The sequence below is a fragment of the Octopus bimaculoides genome, chromosome 7 (genome assembly GCF_046866305.1).
Source record: "Octopus bimaculoides isolate indiv1 chromosome 7, ASM4686630v1, whole genome shotgun sequence".
NCBI classification, from domain to species: Eukaryota; Metazoa; Mollusca; class Cephalopoda; order Octopoda; family Octopodidae; genus Octopus; species Octopus bimaculoides.
In genome coordinates, this window is record NC_142934.1 from 97887415 (window position 1) to 97909853 (window position 22439).

Sequence of the window (22439 nt, forward strand, 5' to 3'; positions counted from 1 at the left end):
GTTTATTTATTTATTTATTATTTATTATTAGTGTTGCTTATGGGTATTCTAGTGAACTGAAAAAATCCTAGATTCACGCACTTATTGCAGTGATCCTTCATTTTTTCTAAGCCCTGTAATGAGTTGGACCTGGTTGGAGGTCCAACTCATTAAGGTTGGACCTCCAGCCAGGTTTTTCGCAATACTCTTAAAGCCAGAAACTTTTCAGCACCTCTTTGTATAACTTTACATACATTATATTTGTTATTATTATATATGTTCCATACTCAACTGAGCACTCAATCCACTCTGTAGAGTAGTTTGCATTAGGAAGAGTATCCAGCCATAAAAGCCATGCCAAAACAGACAGTGGAACCTGGTGCAGTCTTCTGGCTTGCCAGCTCCTATCAAACCATCCAGCCCATACCAGTATGGAAAATGGAGACTAAATGATGATGATGATGCTCCATCTTACAAGACTACTGACCTCATTCTGTTACTTGTCTCATACAAAAATAAATTACTTCTTATGCATACAAATTTCCCAATATTCGTGTTAACCATCTGTAATTGTATAATGACTTTTTCAAAGCTATTTCAGACTAATATAGATTTGGTGATAAAATCACTACTAGTATATCTTTCATGTATTAGATTTTTATTGAATGGAAAGTAAAGTGAACTGGCTCAAATGATTCTCTCACAGCCATTTAACTTAAACAGTGTAGGATATAAAATCTTTCTCAACAAATGCCTTACATTTTGTTTCAAGGATTCTTTTTCTAAGCACCAAAATTTGGAGGGTGGGGACTTGTTATCACCAATGTTTTAAGATAACATACCCCTACTCTCCCACCTACTAAAAGATTTTGATCCAGTAGGTGAGGCTCTATGAAATTCTTTTATTCATGCTAGAAAAAGTAGCCACAACTCAAACCACACTCTATTTTCTTACAAAAGGACTTATTGGATAATAATAAAAAAGAAATCTAAGAATATAGGATTGTGACACTGAAACATTTTTTATCAAAGTAAACTGGATCAAGACTGACCTGGGGTTAAACTATAATGTACTGTAAAACATATCAGGTAGACAGGGGAAACTTAAAGCAATATAACTTAATATAGGCGTAGGTGTGACTGTGTAGTAAGAAGCTTGCTTCCCAACAACATGATTCCGAGTTCAGTCCAATTGCATAGCACTTTGGGCAAGTGTCTTCTACCACAACCTCAGTTTGACAAAAGTCTTGTGAGTGGATTTGGTAGAAACTGAAAAAGACCGTCATTTATATATGTATGTGTGTATATATCTATGTGTGTGTGTCTTTCTGTCTGTATTTGTCCTCCACCACCACTTGACAACTGGTGTTGGTGTATTTACATCCCTGTAACTTAGCTGTTTGGCAAAAGATCCCGATAGAATAAATACTAGGCTTTAAAAAGAAAAAAACAAAGTCCTGGGGTCAGATTTTGAGTCCAGTCCCACTTCACAACACCACAAAAACCTTGAGTAAGTGTCTTTTGGCTATAGCCCTGGGCTGACCAAGGTCTTGTAAGTAAATTTGTTTAATAAAAAGTGTGTGGGAACCCATCATGTGTGTGTGTCTGTGTCTGTCTGTCTGTCTCTTTGCTTTGTATCATTTGGCAACCAGTGTTGGTTTGTTTATGTTCCTGTAACATAGCAGCTCAGCAAAGTGACAATAGAATAATTACCTGACTTCAAAAATAAAGTTCTGGCATTTTATTTTACTTACCTTGGAATATTGAAAGACAAAAGACCTGAGTGAGATTTGAAATCGGCACTCAAAGAGACAAAACTGGTACTGCTAGTTATTTCATTTGACACTCTACCGATTATGCCACTCCCTAAGAAAAGAAGTCACAGAAATGTTCTACAAGAAAACAGGGGATTTGTGTTTTGTTTTGCTTTGTATATGTTTGTGTGTTCAAAATGTAAAAGATATTTCCTGAATGTCCTAGCTTATTTACATTTCAAAAAGTATAGTTTGCTGCATTCTTTTTTTGGTGACAAAGAAATTTTGACTTTGGGTTTCTCACTGAGAGGGTATTTGATTAGTAAACCAAGAAAAGTCTGTTCAGAAGGATTTTATGGTGGGGTTTTTATTTTCTTACCCCTCCCCCCTCTTTTTCAACTATTTGCTTCTTGCACGTGGACACTACACGTGGCCATCATGATAACTCATCATCAGCAACATCATCATCATCATCATCATAAATTAGTTAATATTTTGTTTTTAATATAGTGGAAGAAACAGTAGAACAATGGCTTAAATGCTTCACAGTTTTTATTTACATTACATACCTTTGTGTTCTGAAATCAATCAAATCCTGCCAAGTTCTGTTTCACCTTTCATTTATTTGGAGAAAGAATTACATAACTGTATCCTCTAAAAGTTTTGGGTGTGTTCTAATGTCGGATATATACATGGGTTCGACAAAATAATGGAAACACCTAACATCATAGCATCATAATTTTGAAATAGCTATAAAACCGTCAAAAGCTTGTTTATTTTTGTGTTTTTTTTATTTATTATTAGTGTTGCTTAGTATGTTTTGCTAAAATTGCTGTTTCTTTTCAGATATCATCACAAAAAGATAATTAAAATCCATTAAAAGAAGTCATATTGATGGTGCTTATATGGCAGGTGCTAGCATAACAAAAACAGCCAAAATGTTTGGTGTATCAAGAAGTACTGTCTTGAAAGTAATGACAGCCTTTGAGAAAGAGGGTAAAACCTCCACGTCAAAACAAAATTCTGAGAGAAAACCAAAACTTTCAGATAGGGACTGTCAGACTCTTATGCCAATTGTTAGAAAGGATCACAAAAGTACAGCTCTCAAAATTACTGCAGAGCTTAATGACCACCTCGAGAACCCAGTTTCCACAAAAACTGTTTGCCGGGAGCCGCACAAAGCCAGATTTCATGGGAGGGCTGCAATCAGAAAACCACTACTTTCAAAAACAAATGTTGAAAAGTGTTTAGAGTGGAGTAAAAAACTACAGACTAGCTCCCTAGAGCAGTGGAAGAATATTATTTTCTCAGACAAGTCGTCCTTTACCTTATTTCCAACCACCAGCCAAGTATATGTGTGGAGACAGCCAGAAGAAGCATTTGACCCAGACTGCCTTCTTCCAACTGTTAAACATAAAGGAGGATCTGTGATGATATGGGTGGGGGCTATGTCTTGGAAATCTGCTAGCCCAATGTTTTCCCTTCATGGCAGAATTAATAGTCAAGACTATTTAAGCATTTTATCTGATAGAATTCATTGTATGGTTGCGGAACTGTTTCCAGAGGGAAACGCAATCTTTCAGGATGATAATGCACCAATTCACACAGCTAAAGTTGTTACTAAATGGCACAAGGAAGATTCTAGTGAAGTTGAACATCTTATCTGGCCACCACAGTCCCTAGATCTCAATATTATTGAACATTTATGGTGCATTTTAGAAAAACAAGTAAGGAGTCGATATCCTTCACCATCATCACTACAAGAACTGAAGACTGTTTTAGCTGAAGAATGGATAAAAATTCCTTTCGAAACAATTCAAACTTTGTATGAGTGCATACCTCGCAGAATTCAAGCTGTAATTACTGCCAAACATGGCCCTACCCCATATTAAAATATATTTGTTAGAAATTTTAAGGTGTTTCCAATATTTTGTCCAACCCCTGTATATATATGTGTGTATGTATCTATATATATAAAAATGAGAATGTGTGTCTGTCTGTCTGTCTGTCTGTCTGTGTGAATCCCTACAACTCGAGAACTACGCAACCAATTTCATTCAAATTTTACAGATGCCTTACTTAGGGTTCCAGTTGTGTTTTAGTCAAAAAAAAATTTTAACTTCTTCCAGAGTTCGAGCCCACAGCAACATAATATCTCCTCCACTATTTAAATATTACGTGTCAAAAGTGAAACAAAAACACTCATGTCAAATACTTTCACTTTAAAAATGAAACTATTCTAACTGAAACAATCACATTTCGATACTGTAATGACAGATACTTTCAGAGAGAGAGAGAAAGAGAGAGAGAGAGAGAAATAGAGAGAGAGAGAGAGAGATGTATATGTATACATATAGATGTATATGTACACGTTATTCCACTAACTGAAACAATCACATTTTGATACTTTCAGAGAGAGAGAAAGAGAGAGAAAGAGATGTATATGTATACATATACATGTATATGTACACGTATATGCATAGATATATATATATAGATATAGATCTATATGCATACATGTATATGTATACACATGTGTAGATGTATATATATATAGATGTACATGTAATATGTACACATATATACATATATATACATGCATACAGATATCTATACATATATACACCCATCACACACAAACACATGCACACAAACACACACATTAGTCATTTGTTTTCTTATCCAAAACTACGTCAAAAGTACTGAACGGATCTTTATGAAATTTGGAAATTATATTCTATGTATAACGGCCATAACTCCCATGAAAATTCATATATTTTTGATGTTGATGAAATTTTAACCCGAACATAACAGATGAGCATTATTTGTAATTCAACGGTACAACAGTGTAAGACTACCCTTTCAGATATACTTTCATTGTGATTTCTGCAATGTGGTGCATAAATTGTCAAGTAAATGAGACGCATCTTTGCCTCCACTGATTCACTTGCAAAGTGTTGAGTAAAATTATTTCGTTGCAGACCTCCTTTGGGTCTTTTTATTATCACTACGACACACATAGTCCCCAGTTGGTAACATTGATTTCAAGGCCCTCCTAGATGAGAGACTGGCATTCCACTTAATGTCTATGTTCCATGCTGGCATGGATTGGAGAGTTATTAATGTAGAAATATGGTATCGTAGCTACTAACAGTTGAGGGTTGCGTAGTCTAGACAGCATTTTTAGATTTCATTATTCTCTTTAACCCGGGCAAAGCCGGGTATTTCTGCTAGTATATATATATATATATATGTATTTATCTCTGAATGTATGTTTATATATATATGTATATGTGTGTATGTGTATGCATGTATATATAATATATGTGTGCATGTATATATAATATATGTATGTATGTGTATATGTATATATATATGCATGTCTATGTGTGTGTGTGTGTATATATATATATATATATATATATATAAGAATTTAAGGAATGGAGAAAACGCATGTTATAATTGCGCCTTAAAAACAGGAACTAAACCACAGTTATTTTGTGTTCTTTGCTACATTGGTTTCTATTAACCCATTTATTCTATCAGAAGAATCTTTATTCATTAAGATAGAAGAAATACACATAAATATATATATATATATATATATATATATGTATCATCATCGTCATTTAATGTCTGCTTTCCATGATGGCATTGGTTGGACGGTGTGACTGAGGACTGGCAAGCCAGAAGGCTGCACCAGGCTCCAATCTGATCTGGCAAAGTTTCTACAGCTGGCTGCCCTTCTTAACGCCAACCACTCCGAGAGCATAGTGGGTGCTTTTTACATGCCACCGGCACGGGAGCCAGTCTGGTGGCACTGGCAATGACCACAGTCTAATGAATGGTGCTTTTTATGTGTCACTGGCACAGGACCTGTCAGGCGGCACTGACATTGACCACACTCATATTGTGCTTTTTACATGCCACTGGCATGGGTACCAATCAAGCAGTACTGGTATTGGCCACAACAATGACTTCACTTGACTCAACAGGTCTTCACAAGCGCACTTTATTGCCCAATGATTGAAAAGTACTCTGAAATAGGCTGGTTATGCTGTACTGGCATTGCCCATGGCTGCGGTCAGTGCAGCATAACCAGCCCATTTAGGAGTACCCTTCAATATTGGCCAATAAACTGTGCTTGTGAAGACCTGTTGAGTCATGTGAAGTCATTGTGTGTGTAAGTATATATATATATATATGTATGTATATATCTATATGTATATATATGTGTATGTATATATATATATATATATATATGTATGTATATGTATGTATGTGTATATGTATATATGTATATACATAGTCTATTCCTAGCTACAATAGCGACAACATGAATTTCTTCCATCTTCTTGCTCTGTTAGAATATTTAAGAAAAATTATATTAATGCATCCTACTTCTTAAAATTCCATATATTTATTTGTGCATTTAAATTGAAGTAATGATTGCATTCTTCAATTAAATGGAGCAGTTTGAAACGGTTGTATTGCATCACTACTTGATATCCTGTTGCTTATTTTGAGATATATTTATGTATGTATGTGTGTATGTATGTATGTTTGTATGTATGTATATGTGTGTGTGTGTGTATACATATGTATATATATGTGTGTCTGTGTGTGCATGCGTGTGTATATGTGAATGTGTATATATATATGTGTGTGCGTATGTGTATGTATGAATATATATGTATGCATGTGTGTGTGTGTATATATATGAGTTTGTGTGTGTGTGCGTGTGTGTCTGTGTGTGTGTTTATATATATATATACTAAGACCATCTAATGATATAAATTCAGGATAGTCCAACATCATGATAATGCTAAAATAACAGTAAAATGTGTATGTATGTATGCGTGAATGTGTGTGTGTGTATATATGTGTGTGTGTGTGTGTGTGTATGTATGTATGTATATGTGTGTGCACATATATATATCTACTATGTCCATCTAATGATACAAATTCATGTTAGTTCATCATCATGGTAATACTAAAATAACAGTAAAATAACAGAGCACTTATTATGACCGTTAACAGAACTAGCATGTGGTAGATGTTATTGTAGGTAAAATTGGTAATATTTTGGAATGTAATTAAGGAAAATCTTTGGTTCAGTAAACATTTCCTACAACCATCCCCTCTTTGTGTATGTGTATATATGCATATATATATATATGTATATATATATATATATATAAATGCATATATATGTATATAAATGCATATGTGTATATATATATTATATATATATCCAAAGTTTTTAATTTTAAAAGAGAGTTTTGACGTAAGGCAATTTATGTTTGACTTAAATTTGACTGTCAAATATAGCCTTATACAGAAATATTGACATAGGAATAAATTTCAATAATAATGGATATTAGCGTCAAAACTCTCTTTTAAAATTTAAAACTTTGGATATATAACCAAGGAGAACTATCCTTAAGGAGTCTACTTTAGACTTTTTGCGATGAAATCTGTTGCAATATTGGTAACGATTACATGTTTTTCTATGAAGAAATATATATATATATTAACACTCTACTTCCTGAAGCAAAGGCGGGAGAGGTATGCAGTAATATACATCTGGAAGATCTGGGAACAAAAATGTGCCAAATTTTGGAATTGAAAACTGCACCAATGCCAGAACGGATTGACACTACACAGTGCCAAAGATCCCAGCAATGCCATCATGCATCAGGACCAGTTACTGCATCAGCCTGGGTTTCAGGTGCCCATAGCTTTTTAATATTTTCCCAAAGATCCTGAGGAACCTACACAAAGTGGATGTAAGTGTTTTCAAATCAAGGGTGGACCTCTTCCTGTTGAGAGTCCCAAATGAACCTACCTCACGGTAAGAGGTGCAAATGAGGGTAGCAACATCAAACTCCATCCTTCACCAAGTGCCACACATTTGAGGAGGCTCTCAGTAATAATAGTGTAGCAAAACGGTGGTGCCCCTGCATGGCCGCAGCTCTGAGCTGAAACTACAAAAAGAAAAAAAAAAGATATATATATATATATATACACACATATATATACATATTTCCTCAGTCAAGTTACCAGAAGTCCTTACTGTTTCATGCAGTTCGATCTCATTGCCCCCAAAAAGTCTAAGTTAAGATTAGATATTTTTGTAAGAAAGCTAGTGAATGTGTATGGCAACAAAAACAAAAAAATGGAGAATATGGTACACAATTACAAATACAAACAGCAAAAAATAACAACAGGTGTCTTTCAACTGAGTATTAATCAAATTGAGCTGGCTTGTATGAAGTGAAAGCCTAAAGGCAGGAACATAGGAGATGGACATAGGAGGTGTTGGCAGTCGGCAGTCAGGCCAAAAAAGAAAGATCATGGCTGGCCGGACACCGGTTACATGGAAAGAGAATAGAGGATTAGGGGGCAGAGGAATTGAAGGATTAGAAAAAAAAAATCAGAGACAAAGGGAAAGGTACAGGGGATATAAACAATTTGTGGCCGTATATTGAACAGATTTTCACCAAATTTGGCAAAGATACTCATAACCCTAACCCTAACTCTAAAACCCGAACCCTAACCTTAAAACCCTAACCTTAAAACCCTAAAGTTAAAACCAGTACAAACGCACGAATGATGTCATAAATAACAGTACCACCGATAGTTGTTGTTGACAAACAACGGCACTAATTTTATTCAAAGGAAAACATCCCATTAAACCGCCACAACGTGTTGTTTACAAACCACAGCAGTAATTGTTTTTCACCTCAATAGACGTCAGTGATTGGTTGAAATCACCGAAATACGACAACTTTAACACGAAATAACTTTAAAAATATGAACTTTTCTCAACAACACTAAGAGTAAAAGATGTTTTTTTTATATGACACATTCTACCAGTGTCCCAAGTTTGAAAGTGTTTCGTTAGAAAACAAATGGTGTCCGCCAAATCAGAAAGATCCAAAATATCAAAAATAATGCAATGGTATTTACTCTGTTTCGCTTTTCTTTTGCACTTGATCTTCCAGGACATTCACAAATATATTCTGAATTTTTGGTGAGAGATAGGAAGTTGTAAACTTATCAATTTTTACTTTCACCAAATGTTCACATAGCACTGGGTCAAATTTTCCAATCATAAAATTTCCTTTATTTTCATTTGCCTCCTCAACTCAAATGTCTTCTCTATGGTCTTGTAAAGCTAGGTTTTACTTAGCAAGAAACATAATTATGTCCAAGAATCTAGTCAGGATTTACTTCTATTTCTTTGTTTCATTTCCAACAAGAGTTTGTTGTTCTTTGTCTATTACCTTGCTTTTGGAAAGGCAAATTTCTAGCTCTTTCCACTAAGTGAACGCATTTTCATGCACAGGACTAGATTCATGTTCTTGTATCTTAGGATTCAACTTCTGCCAATATTTGAAACCATCAACTGAGCAAAACTTTGAGTTTTCACTTGAAAATAGCTTACAACTAAAACAAAACACAGCTTCTTTTGATGGAGAGTATGTCATCCAAGTTCTCAAGATTTTTTCCCATTTTGTAAAAGTTAAAAAAAAAAAAAACAGTTTTTTGACAGTTTTCTAGTCACCCCTTTTAGTTTTGTTATTTGTCCTGGACATACAACTTCTTTGAATTCACAATCAATATTTTGCACATCTTTCGATTGTTATTTCCCGAATACCATCACCGTGATTAAACTTAGCAGGCCCCATCCCAATATCTTTTAAATTAATATTAGAGTTTTGTTCTTAGTTTTTGGTGGATCAGCATCAACTTCATCTTCTATCGTCTTTTCAAGTTGCACTTCATTAACAACATCATCTCCACGACCTTCTACAGTAATACCAATTTCATCTGGATGGTCGGGTCTGATGAGAAATTTAATTATGGCACCTTCATTTCACCTTTCTTTTTCCCTAGTTTTTCTTTTTTTCCAAAATGCTGCACTGCTGTCCTTAATTCACTTCATCTCAAATTATATCAGTGATATTGTAAATTTATATGAATAAAATAGATAGAGTATAGACCAACTTAAAAAATAATCAACTTTCTGAATATCATTGACACACTGTCTTATCCAGTAACACACAATATTATTGTATTAACAATATTATACTGTATGTTACACAATATTAACACACAATACAAGTTTACTGATGATAAATTAAAATTTTAAGGAAATTTTAATAACAACTATGCATTATTAAAGTATATAATATTTATACTGCATTTTTATTAATGATATATTAATACAAATAAATTGTGCTGTCCAAGGCAGGATGTTTCTATACGATGACTGTTTGAAGCCAACAAAGGTCTTTCTGTGTGGTTACTAGAAACAGCAATCAAATTCTCTTGAATCTGATCCAATTGTTTTATCAAAGGAAGTAAGTGTTTAACAATGTAGTATAAGGTGTAAAAAGGAAATTAAAAAAAAAACTTGATGGTCAAAACTGGAATGTCTTTCTTCATGTGTTGCCCCAATCAGCACTGACTTGGAGCTAACAACCACCCATCACCTACACCTTCACCATCATTATTGGCACTGTCACATCACTGAAGACTTGGTCTTTGGATTTGCTTGTACCACATTACTGCAAATAGTACCTGTTCATTTTCCTTCCTGTCCCCTTTCCACTGTAACTGGGGAGGGGGTGAGGTTAAAATAATGTGCAAAAAAAATGAATAATTTTTCTTTCCTTGTTTGGTAGAACAGGAAAACATTACAAGTGAGAGGTGTTGACTGGCTCGACCAATAAGTATATTGCCACTATTACCAATTCCATCATCACCATCGTTGTTATCTGGATCACCTCATAGCTTTATGTTGATTTCATCAGCACAAGGAAACCCCACCTCTATTAACAATGCTGTTTCTGTCACCTTCATTCTCTCAGCATTACGGTTATCACTGATATAATTACATCATCCTCACCATCAACAACTGTACTTCTACTACTAATACTAATAGTATTACCATGAACATTATCACTACATTACCTATATCATCGCTGTCTACATCATCTTCATCACCACCACCAATGAGTATCTGTTCTGTTGCTTCAACTACTGTCATCATCACCACCACTACAACCAGCATCATCATCATACATGTAGAATATGCTACTGCTTTCCATCAATGCATGAACGCCCACCTAACTTTGATTCTATAGTACACCCCATCATCAACATCATTTTGTGAACACACTCCCACACTGTATGACTTATTCAGTCACATTTCTCCAAGAAGTTCATTCACAGTACTCTGGATTTTGTATAGACACACACACACACACACACACACACTTGCATACTGGATAAATTATGATAAATGTAACTTTATATCATATTCCCTATGCACATTTTATATATATATATATATATATATATATAATAATAATAATATTAGGGATAAAATCCAAAATTACAGGTAAAAACTCAATTAAAATCAATTTATTAAAAATTAAAATTAAATTAAGTTTCACAGTATAAATTATATATATATGCCCCCAGCCCATCAGGAATCACTACAGAGATGCTCAAAATATCTGGCAGTGTCGGCTGTTGTTGGATCAGGTAATGAAGGTCCCGGAGAGGGTCATAACACAACTAATTAGGGAGAGAGTCAGTTTAGATGAGATGCAGTTTGGGTTCGTGCCGGGGAAAAACACCACTGATGCTATATTTTTGGTAAGACAGCTGCAGGAGAAATACCTAGCCAAAGATAAGCCTCTGTACCTGGATTTGTAAGTCTAGTACTTATTCTATCGGTCTCTTTTGCCGAACCACTAAGTTACAGGGACGTAAACACACGAGTATCGGTTGTCAAGCAATGTGGGGGGGACAAACACAGACACACAAACATATACACACACACACACATATATATGTACATATATATATTCAATGGGCTTCTTTCAGTTTCCGTCTACTGAATCCACTCAAGGCTCTGGTCGACCTAAGGCTATAGTAGAAGACACTTGCCCAAGGTGTCACACAGTGAGACTGAACCCGGAGCCCAGAACCATGTGGTTGGTAAGCAAGCTACACCCCCCCCCCCACACACACACACATAAATACAAGGATTTTGTTCTGAAACTACATGTTGAAGTTGATGTTGTTATATTTTCATAGCATTATTATAGCTAAGAAAACTAAATATACAGTTGTGATTCGCTTCAGTGTTTTTAGTTATATTCTGAGATTGTTTTCATCATTCTCTTTCTGTGTTTTTTTTAATGAGTTTACCTTATAGAACAACATATCTGTCTATTTTGCTAGCTATCCATGCAACCGTGCAGCCAGGCTGTGTCAAGAATTTTGCTTTCCAAACACATGGTTATAATAATGCTATTCTGTAACACTTTGGGCACCTTTTAGTTGATCAAAGCCCTGTGAGTGGATTTGATATACAGAACCTGAAAGAAGCTTGTCATGTGTGTGTGTGTGTATGTGTTTCCTTGTCTTAACATCACATAATAGTTGCACATGAATATAACCATCATGTAAGTGGTGTCATTCATTTCCAATCTTCTGTGCAAATATATTTGGTCTTGGGGAAATATTACCTCGCTTAGAAGCAGGTTAGAGTTGGTAACAGGAAGGGCATCTAGCCATAGAAAATCTGCCTCAGTGAATTCTGTCTAATCCATGCAAGCATGGAAAAGTGGATGTTAAGATAATAATGATGAGGATGATGTGTGTGTTTGTGTGTAATATATATCGGCAAGCTGGCAGAATTGTTAGCATGCCAGGCAAAACGCTTACGTCCCAAGTCTGCCGAGCTTGATTTTGCCTTTCATCCTTTTGGGGGTCAATAAATTAAGTACCAGTTGTTTACTGGGGTCGGCCTAATCGACTGGCTCCCTCCCCCAAATTTTCAGGCCTTGTGCCTAGAGTAGAAAAGAATATATATCGGCCTGTGTATCCATCTTCTCTTTCTCTTCATTCTTTTATATATGGCTATTGCCTTGTACCTTCTACCACCAAAGTGCTGAATCAAGCTTTACTGATTCCATTCTCTCTTTCTCTCTCTCTCTTTAATTCAGTCTTGATTCTTTTTATCTCTGTTCCATTGTCTTTTATTTCTCTCCATCTTCACAATTCTTATACTATTAACATTTCTTTTGCTTCCTTCTCTGTTTCATTTTTTGTTTCACTAAAGGTGCATTTAATTTCTTCTCTGATCCAGTAATCTTTTTATTTTCTCTGACTGCCACTCCCACTTTCACATTAATACCACTTCTTACTTCCACTCCTTTGTTCAACCTCCTTCTTCCATTATTTTGTCATTACTTTTTTTTTAATCATCTTAATCTATTTAAGTAAGAAATCAGATTTTGAGGGTTCAAGTTCAAATGACTGTCATGACCAGACATTGATTTCTTTTTTATTAGGAATTTACCTGCTCATTATAAAAATGCAATTGTAAGTTAAAGAGAAACTGAGAAATGTGGTTTTAAATAGAGCTGCATTTGCTAGATAAAGGAAAGATGTATGTGGTTTTACAAATCTGAGTGTGCAGTGTCTGATTTGAGTTGGTAGTGCTCCAGCATGGCTGCAGTCAAATGACTGAAACAAGTAAAAGAATAAAAGAATAAAATAAAGACTGATAAAAAGATGGAAACTGAAAGAATAAGAGATAGAACAGTATATGCAAAGAACAGCTGTTTTGGAATTTTCTATTTAACGTTGGAGTCTGAACACACCTTGGAGTTTCAAATTGTCATTGATGAGACAGGTGTAGGTGTGGATAGGCACAGATATACTATAGGTGCAGGCATGGGATATAGATGCAGGTGTGCTATATAGATCCAGGTGTGGCTATGTAGTTAAGAAACTTGCTTCCCAACCACGTGGTTTCTGGTTGAAATTGGTTATCCTCTTAGAGAAGATGGAGGCTTGCCATGCCTAGGTTGGACAGCAAGAAATTTGCTGCTGATGGATAATTCCTTACAGCTCACTCTTGATGAAGACATTTAATGCACTCATTAATGTTGAGTTCTGAGCTTCAATAAGATCCATTAAATATGACTGCAAATTTATTAACAAGTGATCTCTGAACAAAGCAAAACAATCAAGGCTGTTAGTGATAGAAGTAGTATTGGTTCAGAATAGTATTCTGTATATCTTACTTAATGTGGATATACTATCAAAAGCCAGAAAATTGCAGTATTCATCTTGAGACAGCTTCCCATGTAGGTGTACAGTGCGAAAAATGCACAGATGTATATCAATAAGAGTCAAAAAGCATCCAACAGCAGTACTGAAATTGCTAAATCCTAAACAATCAAGGTAAAGTTATTCAATTCCAGTGAAGACAGTACCTGATCAGCAATATATCTTTCATGCAGGATTTTTTTTTTTTTTTTTTTTTCCATTTCCATTCATAAAAGGTAACCTAGCATTCAACAACTTGCTGTCCACTTGAAAAATGACCAATGGGTTTACTTCACTCCAGCAACTTCTACATAGAAAGCACAACATCCAAGAGACACAAGACTTAAAAGCTTTTTTCGAGCTATGCCAGTATAATTCTCTTGCAAAAACATTGTTGTAACATCAGATATGAGTCATGGAAATGAAAATAGCAAGGTGCCCACATATAAACCAGCCTGACAATGACAGGTCTTCAAGTGTGGCACCTTGCTTTCTTTAGTGTTAGTGCTGTTAGAAGAATGTATACTGTATATCAGTCAACATGAATGCTCCTTTACTGCTTCTTCTCCATGAAATTTGGGGTCCAAGTTTATTCTAATCTTTAGAAAGTCAAATGTAACATTTGCACTACTTACAAGGCAATATGCTCCAAACACGGTAAGCCAACAGTTGTTCTGTGTAGTTTACCATCTGATCCTGGCAGAAATTTTCCTCATCTGAGAAAAACTAAAGCATGTTCAAGCTTGAGTTTGTTCAAAAGCTTTGTATTGTGGTCTTTCCTCATGTCCTTGATGACTTGGGATAAAAATTGGCCCTTTCTCTTCTTGTATGAGGAATACTAAATGTCTTCATGCACTACCTGCCTGATAAGAAAATCAGACACTCTTATGTAACCTGGCGATAGACCTGATTGACTTGGAGGGATCGTTGTCAATCATGGTCAGGATCTCACCAACAAACTCAGGAGTTCTTTTCTTATCAGAATGCTCAGACTGAGTTTTCTGAGCTGCTGTACTTTTGTAGTCACCATTAGACTCGTCTAACTTTTTTTGAATCCTCTGTACTGTCTTCAGATTGACACCCAAACACTGAAATATTTGTTTTGGAGCTTCCAGCATGAGTGCCAAGCAGTATGGTATGTTACTTCCAAATTTCTGGCAAAGTGAATTGCATCATGGTGCTGTTTTTCTCACTGACAGTGCCCAAGTGACCCTAGTATACTGTGTAGTTAACAAAATCAAAAACAAACAATACGCATATGCAAAATTAAAAATATAAAATGGCGACAATTTACCCATTGCACCCTGTATATATATATATATATATATATATATATATATATATATATATATATATATATACTGGAGTAAGCACATAAATGTGAAACAAGGTGGAAAGAAGTGTACTCAAATACCAGAGGTAGAGTAATATGCTTTATTTAAAAGCAGCAGAAATATAACAAAAGCTGTTACTCAGTTTCACGTTCCTGCTCGTCGGACAGTTTTGTTAAAATTTTAACAAAACTGTCCGACGAATGCGAACATGAAACTGAGTAACAGCTTTTGTTATATTTCTGCTGCTTTTAAATAAAGTATATATATGAAAGAGAGAGTTACCTTTACATGGATGTATTCAAGCGTGCTTGCTTGCATGTGTATACAGTGAGGGGGCAAAAATCATTGCAGATGATTAACTTGATTGACTTGAAAAAATGCTTCAGAAGAACTTAAATAGAAAAATTAATCTAATCAAAGCTTTTCAGTTTTTGTTCTGGAGCTTTATTAATGATCAGTGTGCGTGCGTGTGTGTTAAGAAGTTAAATTCATGTATATTTGAGACTGGTGAGGTGCCTATACTGCTAAGCGCTTTATAGGTGCAAAACCAATCGTCATCTGATGACTGGGTATCACATTTAACATCCTAAAAAATACATTACTGCTCTAATGCTTTAGAGTATGCTTCTGTTTTGCATACATGAACTACTGACGATCATCATCATCATCATCATCGTTTAACGTCCGCCTTCCATGCTAGCATGGGTTGGACGATTTGACTGAGGACTGGTGAAACCGGATGGCAACACCAGGCTCCAATCTAATTTGGCAGAGTTTCTACAGCTGGATGCCCTTCCTAACGCCAACCACTCAGAGAGTGTAGTGGGTGCTTTTACGTGTCACCCGCACGAAAACGGCCACGCTCGAAATGGTGTCTTTTATGTGCCACCCGCACAAGACCCAGTCCAGGGGCACCGGCAACGATCTCATTCGAAAAACCTCATGTGTCACTCGCACAAGAGCCAGTCCATGGGCACTGGCAACGATCTCGCACGAAAGATATCATGTGTCGCCCACACATGAGCCAGTCCAGGGGCACTGGCAACGATCCCGCTCGAAAAAGCCTCGTGTCACCCGCACAATAGCCGGCCCAGGGGCACCGGCAACGATCTCGCTCGAAAGATTTCATGTGTCGCCCGCACATGAGCCAGTCCAGGGGCACTGGCATCGATCCCGTTCGAAAGATTTCATGTGTCTCCCGCACATGAGCCAGTCTATGGGCACTGGCAATGATCCCACTCGAAACATTTCATGTGTCATACACACACGCTCAAATGCGCACGTGAGGGGATGCCGGAAAGTTCCTGGCTTTAAGGGTGTCGCGAAAGGCCTGGTTGGAGGTCCAACCTCCCAAGTTCTTTTACAGAACTTCGGAAAATTGAAGGACTGCTGCAATAAGTGTGTGAATCTGAGAGGGGAATACATTGAATAAAATCGTAATTAACCGGTCCTCTTGTATTTCCTTTTTACCCATATATATATATATATATATATATATATATATATATATATGGCCGTTTTCGTGCGGGTGACACGTAAAAGCACCCACTACACTCTCTGAGTGGTTGGCGTTAGGAAAAGCATCCAGCTATAGAAACTCTGCCAAATTAGATTGGAGCCTGGTGTAGCCATCCGGTTGCACCAAGCAAGTTACTTACCACACAGCCACTCCTGCGCCTATTTATGTGCAAGCACACACGCTTGCGCGTGCACACACACACGAGTAAGAGAAAAGAGAGATGGAGAGATATAGTAGATAGGGAATGTAGATTTGGTTGTAAAAAAAAAAAATATATATATATATATAAACAGTAGTCATTCCTTGTTATACTGTTTTATCTTTGCAGAACACTACCCAGTGATTCAAACTTGTTATGTATTATGCACAAGGCATGTCTATTAAATGCTAGATTAAATGTTTAAACTGATCAAATGATATTATTATGTTTCTGGAAATCTTTCAAAAATTATGTTGTCTATTTACTTTTGAAATGTGCGATTGTGTATCGTGTGTACACACTGGGCGACAACGCTAAGCAGCGATGTGTATAAATACAAATTTGTTACCAGTTCAAATATACGTGAGGCATATTCAAACCCTTGCATATATATATATATATATATATATATATATATATATATATATATATATATATATATATATATAAAGGAGTTCCAAGGGATAATATAATCCTGGCAGTTACCGTGTTTCCCCTTAAATCGGTTTTATATGCCAGCTGACCACGTAGGTCCACGAAAGAATGCTTTAAATAACTGTTTAGTAAAATTATAGATGTGGAAAATTTTCGTTCTCCTGATCATTGTATGTGTGTGTGTGTGTATATATATATATATATATTCGGATGCAGGGCAAAATGCTTTTAGGATCTGAGTTCATATTACGAACTGCCAACTCTGCTTTTCGTCCTCCTGAGATCGATAAAATAAGACCCCCACCCCTTTTCATTCTGTACCGGTTAAAAGCAGCAGCACTCTTTCCCGTAATATGTGATCTTGTGCCAATACTAAAAATAATTATATTTACTTTTATGCAGCGGAAATATGCTCGTGGTGAACCGGTGTCATAGCTCGGTTTCGATTCTTCGTAGATAATTTCATTTATGCTGTTCATCCTTTTGGAAAAGGCATAGAATTACCGCCACTAATATGCGTATTCGCCACTTATAAATATAAAACTGTTTCTATGTAAGAAGTCAATATTATGCAAATACCTAGAACGGGTATGATCCCGCAGACGATAACGCATCACATTGGGTACTTTGCATTACTAATGAGTACTGCAGTTCCTCTACTCAAAACTTGTACGAGTAATATTCCTGACACCAACAAATTATTGTTGTGCATCTGCCAAGGGTGGTGATTTGCAGAATTGCCAAAGTCTTGTATCAAGTTATGTCCATTTCCTTTCTGAGTTCAAATCCTTCCATGGCCATACCAAGTAATGAGATCGATGAAATCGACAATAAACAAATAATCATTATCATGCAGCTAGCGTTGGCGTATCGGTATTTTCTGCTGCTAAACGGGAAATATCCAGGGCTACACCTTGCTGTAGTGTGCCAGCCTTATTCAGATATACCACATTATTTATTCATTAACTTACCGTTCAAATTGGAATACAGGGAGAGAGAGAGAGAGAGATACGGTGTGTGTGTGTGTGTACAATTATCGTGTATGCATCTATACGCATTTTAATTTATGCATAAATTCGTGCATAGATATGTGTACGTGTGCATCTATATCACTTTTGGGTTTTATTTTAAGATGACATGCGTAAAATTAACAAAGATATGTGAATGCATGCGTGTCTGCAACAGAAAGTGAATTGTTTGTATTTATATGAAAACATATCTATAATACATCGCGAGCACCCATGTGTGTGTGTGTGTTCGTTCATATGTGTATATAAATAAATATTCACATGCTGCGTGTGTAAACATTTCCGTATATGTGGTACACAAGTATAAATATTTGCATATACGTTTGGTTCTAATATCCATCCTAAGACCACTAACAGGCAGCGATTTCCTGACCTTGATTCCAACGTCGTGACCAGACCGAGCTAATGAGAAAACTGCCTAGTTAGCCGGTGGTGGTGAGCAATTAATGACGAGCTTGTCAAACATGTGTCAGTTAAGCTGGTCACGTGTATTCTCTCGGTTTTCCCTTCCACCAGTACCACCACTTTCTTAGTATTGTTGTTGGTTTGCATCTCAGCAGACTTTATTTAGAATTTTTCATTCAGGCGTGAATTTCTAAACAGAATCACTAAGATATGGGTGAGGTCGCAGTCAAAATGTGATTTCTTTTTCTTTTTCTTTTCACATGAATAAAATAAAAACTACTGAGAAAAAAAGAGGAAGTCCGTTAATACGGGAGGCGAAGTGGGGAGAAAAACCCGCTTCTATGCTGACGTCACGTTTTCTGGTGCACACGAGCGTTTTGATTGGCTGATAACCGGTAGTCGAAGCTTTTAATCGATTGGTATTCTTACTGACGCTTTATTAACAATTACTTGAGGTGAGCTGTTCTAGTGCTACATAAGCCTTCGTACTGTATTGACGCTAAGAAATCTCTCCCATACAAACAAACTAACAAAAGCTTGTTCAATTATTTCATTCAAACATCAACAGGATTGAACCGAAGATACTTTTTAACCGAACTGATTTTATTACGTATTACACAATGACTGGTGAACAACAAGAAGAAAGGGAGTCGGTTTTATTAGAAACTTTCCCTCGTAGAATGCGACGAAATGCTATGGCTGATATCTTTGAAAATATAGAAGATCACGAAAAATTCAGAGATTTTTTATTACACACAAATGAATCTAATTCGAATAGTGATGGTGAAGTGGATAGCATGTCGGATGACAACTTGGACGAGTTTGAAACTGAAGATCTGAGACAATGTACCGAAAATACGAATCAAGAACTGTCGCAGAGTTCAGAAAACTTGCCGAATCGTGGCACAGCAGGCTGTAAAGAAACTACGAAAGTACTATCCCTGCAAATTAGTCAGGAGGAAAGACTTGGTGGAAGTAGCTTACCCCTTTGCCGAGATGCTAATCGACCAAGTTGTTTAACAAACATTTGTACAGCGGCAACTTCATCGACTTCTAGCTGCCAGTTAATTTCTTCTCCCAACGTCGATTCTTCCAACTTATCACCATCTGCTGAAATGTTAACTATAAATTTTCCCGACGACTCTACACCAGAGCTGTTATCTCCGGACCATAATAATTCAAAATTGTTCTCCAGGTGTCGTACCCGACGAAATGCTTTGCACGATTTGCTGGAAACATTAACCGAAGCTGATTGCGAGAAGCTGAAAATGTTGTATCAATCATCTCTGGCGAATGCATCCTCTTATTCTTTCCAATCATCTTTCTCTGATTTAACTCAGGGACCCATGAGAAACTTCCACGAGTGCAAAGCATGAACCTGGCATTCTATCGGAGTTGTTGACCGCTGATTGATTCATTCATATACCCTGGAGTGAGTATTTCTCCTTTATTCCCGTTTGTCCACTCGACACGTGAATTCGCTGTCCGTAGGAGAACTACGCGTTTGGACAATTTTACTGATGCTGATAATGAAGGAACCAGCTCTTCTAAGAATCATGAACAGACAGCAAAGAGAAGTAAAATAAATTGGGGAAAAAAAAAAGAAAACAAAACAAGTGACAGGAAGAAAAAAAGTTCAATTACAGACTAAAATTTTTACTGTGATGTAAACTCTCTCTTCATTTATTGATCTGGAGAAAGTGCTCTCACCTTGATGTAACATCGAACTGTAGTTCTACATTTGAGTCACTTGCTGCTGTGTAATAGCAAAACTTGCTGTTATTGTGCCTGCGATCCCATTGAATTCTTATGCAAATGTTATGTCACTAGCATAATGGTGATATTTAATTATTACTTTTACGATATCACGTTGAAAAAAAAAAGCTATACACGAATATATAAACACGCGAAAGAATATAGGAAGCTTTCTGTAAGTTGAAAAAATATTCCTGAGTATGAAAATAACTTCTCTTAAGTTTTTATCATTATGAAATTAATCTGATACAGCTAACAGACACTTAGCTCGTTTAAACTCCTCTGTTTTAATTACATTAATTAATTTTTTTTATAGGAGGACTTTTGTGATATATAGATCTGTTTCATAATTATGCTTTCATCTCATCTCACCTATTTTGTTTGTTTTTTTTATCATTTTTTAATTTATGTTAATTATTATTATTTTATTTTCTGTTAAACAATTGAAGCCTGGTGCTTCAACTTTACTTTTTCATCATTATTTATTAGATAATTTTGATACTTTGAATACCTTTATATTGCTAATGTCTTCAAAGAAAAGTTAGAACGCCTCAGATTTGCGTTTCTGCTTCGCTGAGATTCTTTTTCTTCGGGTTAATCTAAGAAAAAAAAGATCAGGTTGATGGAATGACATGCTTTAAGTAATCAAGTCTCGTCAGTTCTTGTCTTTCGTTTCTTCGGGGTTCGGAGTTGATAAAGTAAGAATCGGTCTTGTACTGAAGTTGGTTCAATCGACTATACCCGACCCAGTCCCTACAAAATCAAGGCTTTATAGTAAATTATTTATTGTATTTCCTTGCTCTTTCGGCAAGACCCAAACATACATATTCACACACACACATATATATATGCATATAAACAATTCGTTCTTATGTAATAAATCATAACATCATCACCATCATCATTATTATTTTACCCATCACTTTTTGCCTTTTGAATATTTATCTTTCAAATAAATATATTTAAATAAGTCGTAGTATTTTTTCAGTTTCTTTTTCTCAATGTTTATTGAGAAAACTCGTAAAAATGAGTTGAAAGTTTTTAAAAAAATTTTGTTTTGACGGGACAAACGAAATTTTTTTTTTAATGCATTTATACTGAACTATTGCATTTTGTCGTTGGAACCTCCTGTTGTATCATAATTATAATAATAATTATTATTATTCCTTTCGGGGTCGATGTAATTGACTTAACCCTTCCCCCAAAATTTCAGACTTTATGACTATAGTAGAAAGGACTATTATTGTCTCAACATTCTGAGTTCAAATTCCGCCGAGGTCGACTTTGCCTTTCATCCCTTCAGGGTCGATAAATTAAGTACCAGTGTAACACTGGGGTCGATGTAATCGACTACTGTCCTCCCCACAAATTTCAGGCCTTGTACCTTTAGTAGAAAGGATTATTATTATTATTTTGATTTTGAAATTTCTTGCAAAGCTAAACTAATTAGCAGTTGGTTCTCTGCATTAAATCTATTAACTAAGTATATTCAAAAGATGTTGCTATGTGAAAGCAGTATCTTATTTATGTATGTGTTATGCTAATCCTTTTTGGCTTTAGTGATACCTGCTTAACCTTATCAAAGGTGTTCTGGTGATGGTCATCCTGCATCTTTCCAATGTATAGTGCACTCCTGACTACACCAGCTAATGTGTTGTTTTTTTTAAGACAATTGAATTCGATTTGAAGGAAAGTTGGCTTCTATTTCAAGCAGGTTGAACGATCACGTCAAGGCTTTGTATTTGGGGTTGTTGAATTTCTGACACTGACCTGAGAAGGGTTGTACAGTCATAGAAATATCAGCCAATTCTTCTGTTTATCAACTCAACAGATACAGCCTTTAACAACAACAAAAAATGCATTTGATGATGTGAACCTAGAATCTGAAAG

The 22439-nt window shown here is 35.9% G+C and overlaps 1 protein-coding gene and 1 pseudogene across 2 annotated transcripts in view; one reads left to right on the top strand and one right to left on the bottom strand.

The window, feature by feature from the left end:
• The window catches only part of LOC106868843 (S1 RNA-binding domain-containing protein 1), a 199390-nt gene that overhangs the window by 127032 nt on the left and 49919 nt on the right, over positions 1-22439 (top strand). The window lies entirely within an intron of this gene.
• On the bottom strand, positions 8346-9684 carry LOC149134820 (zinc finger MYM-type protein 5-like; annotated as a pseudogene).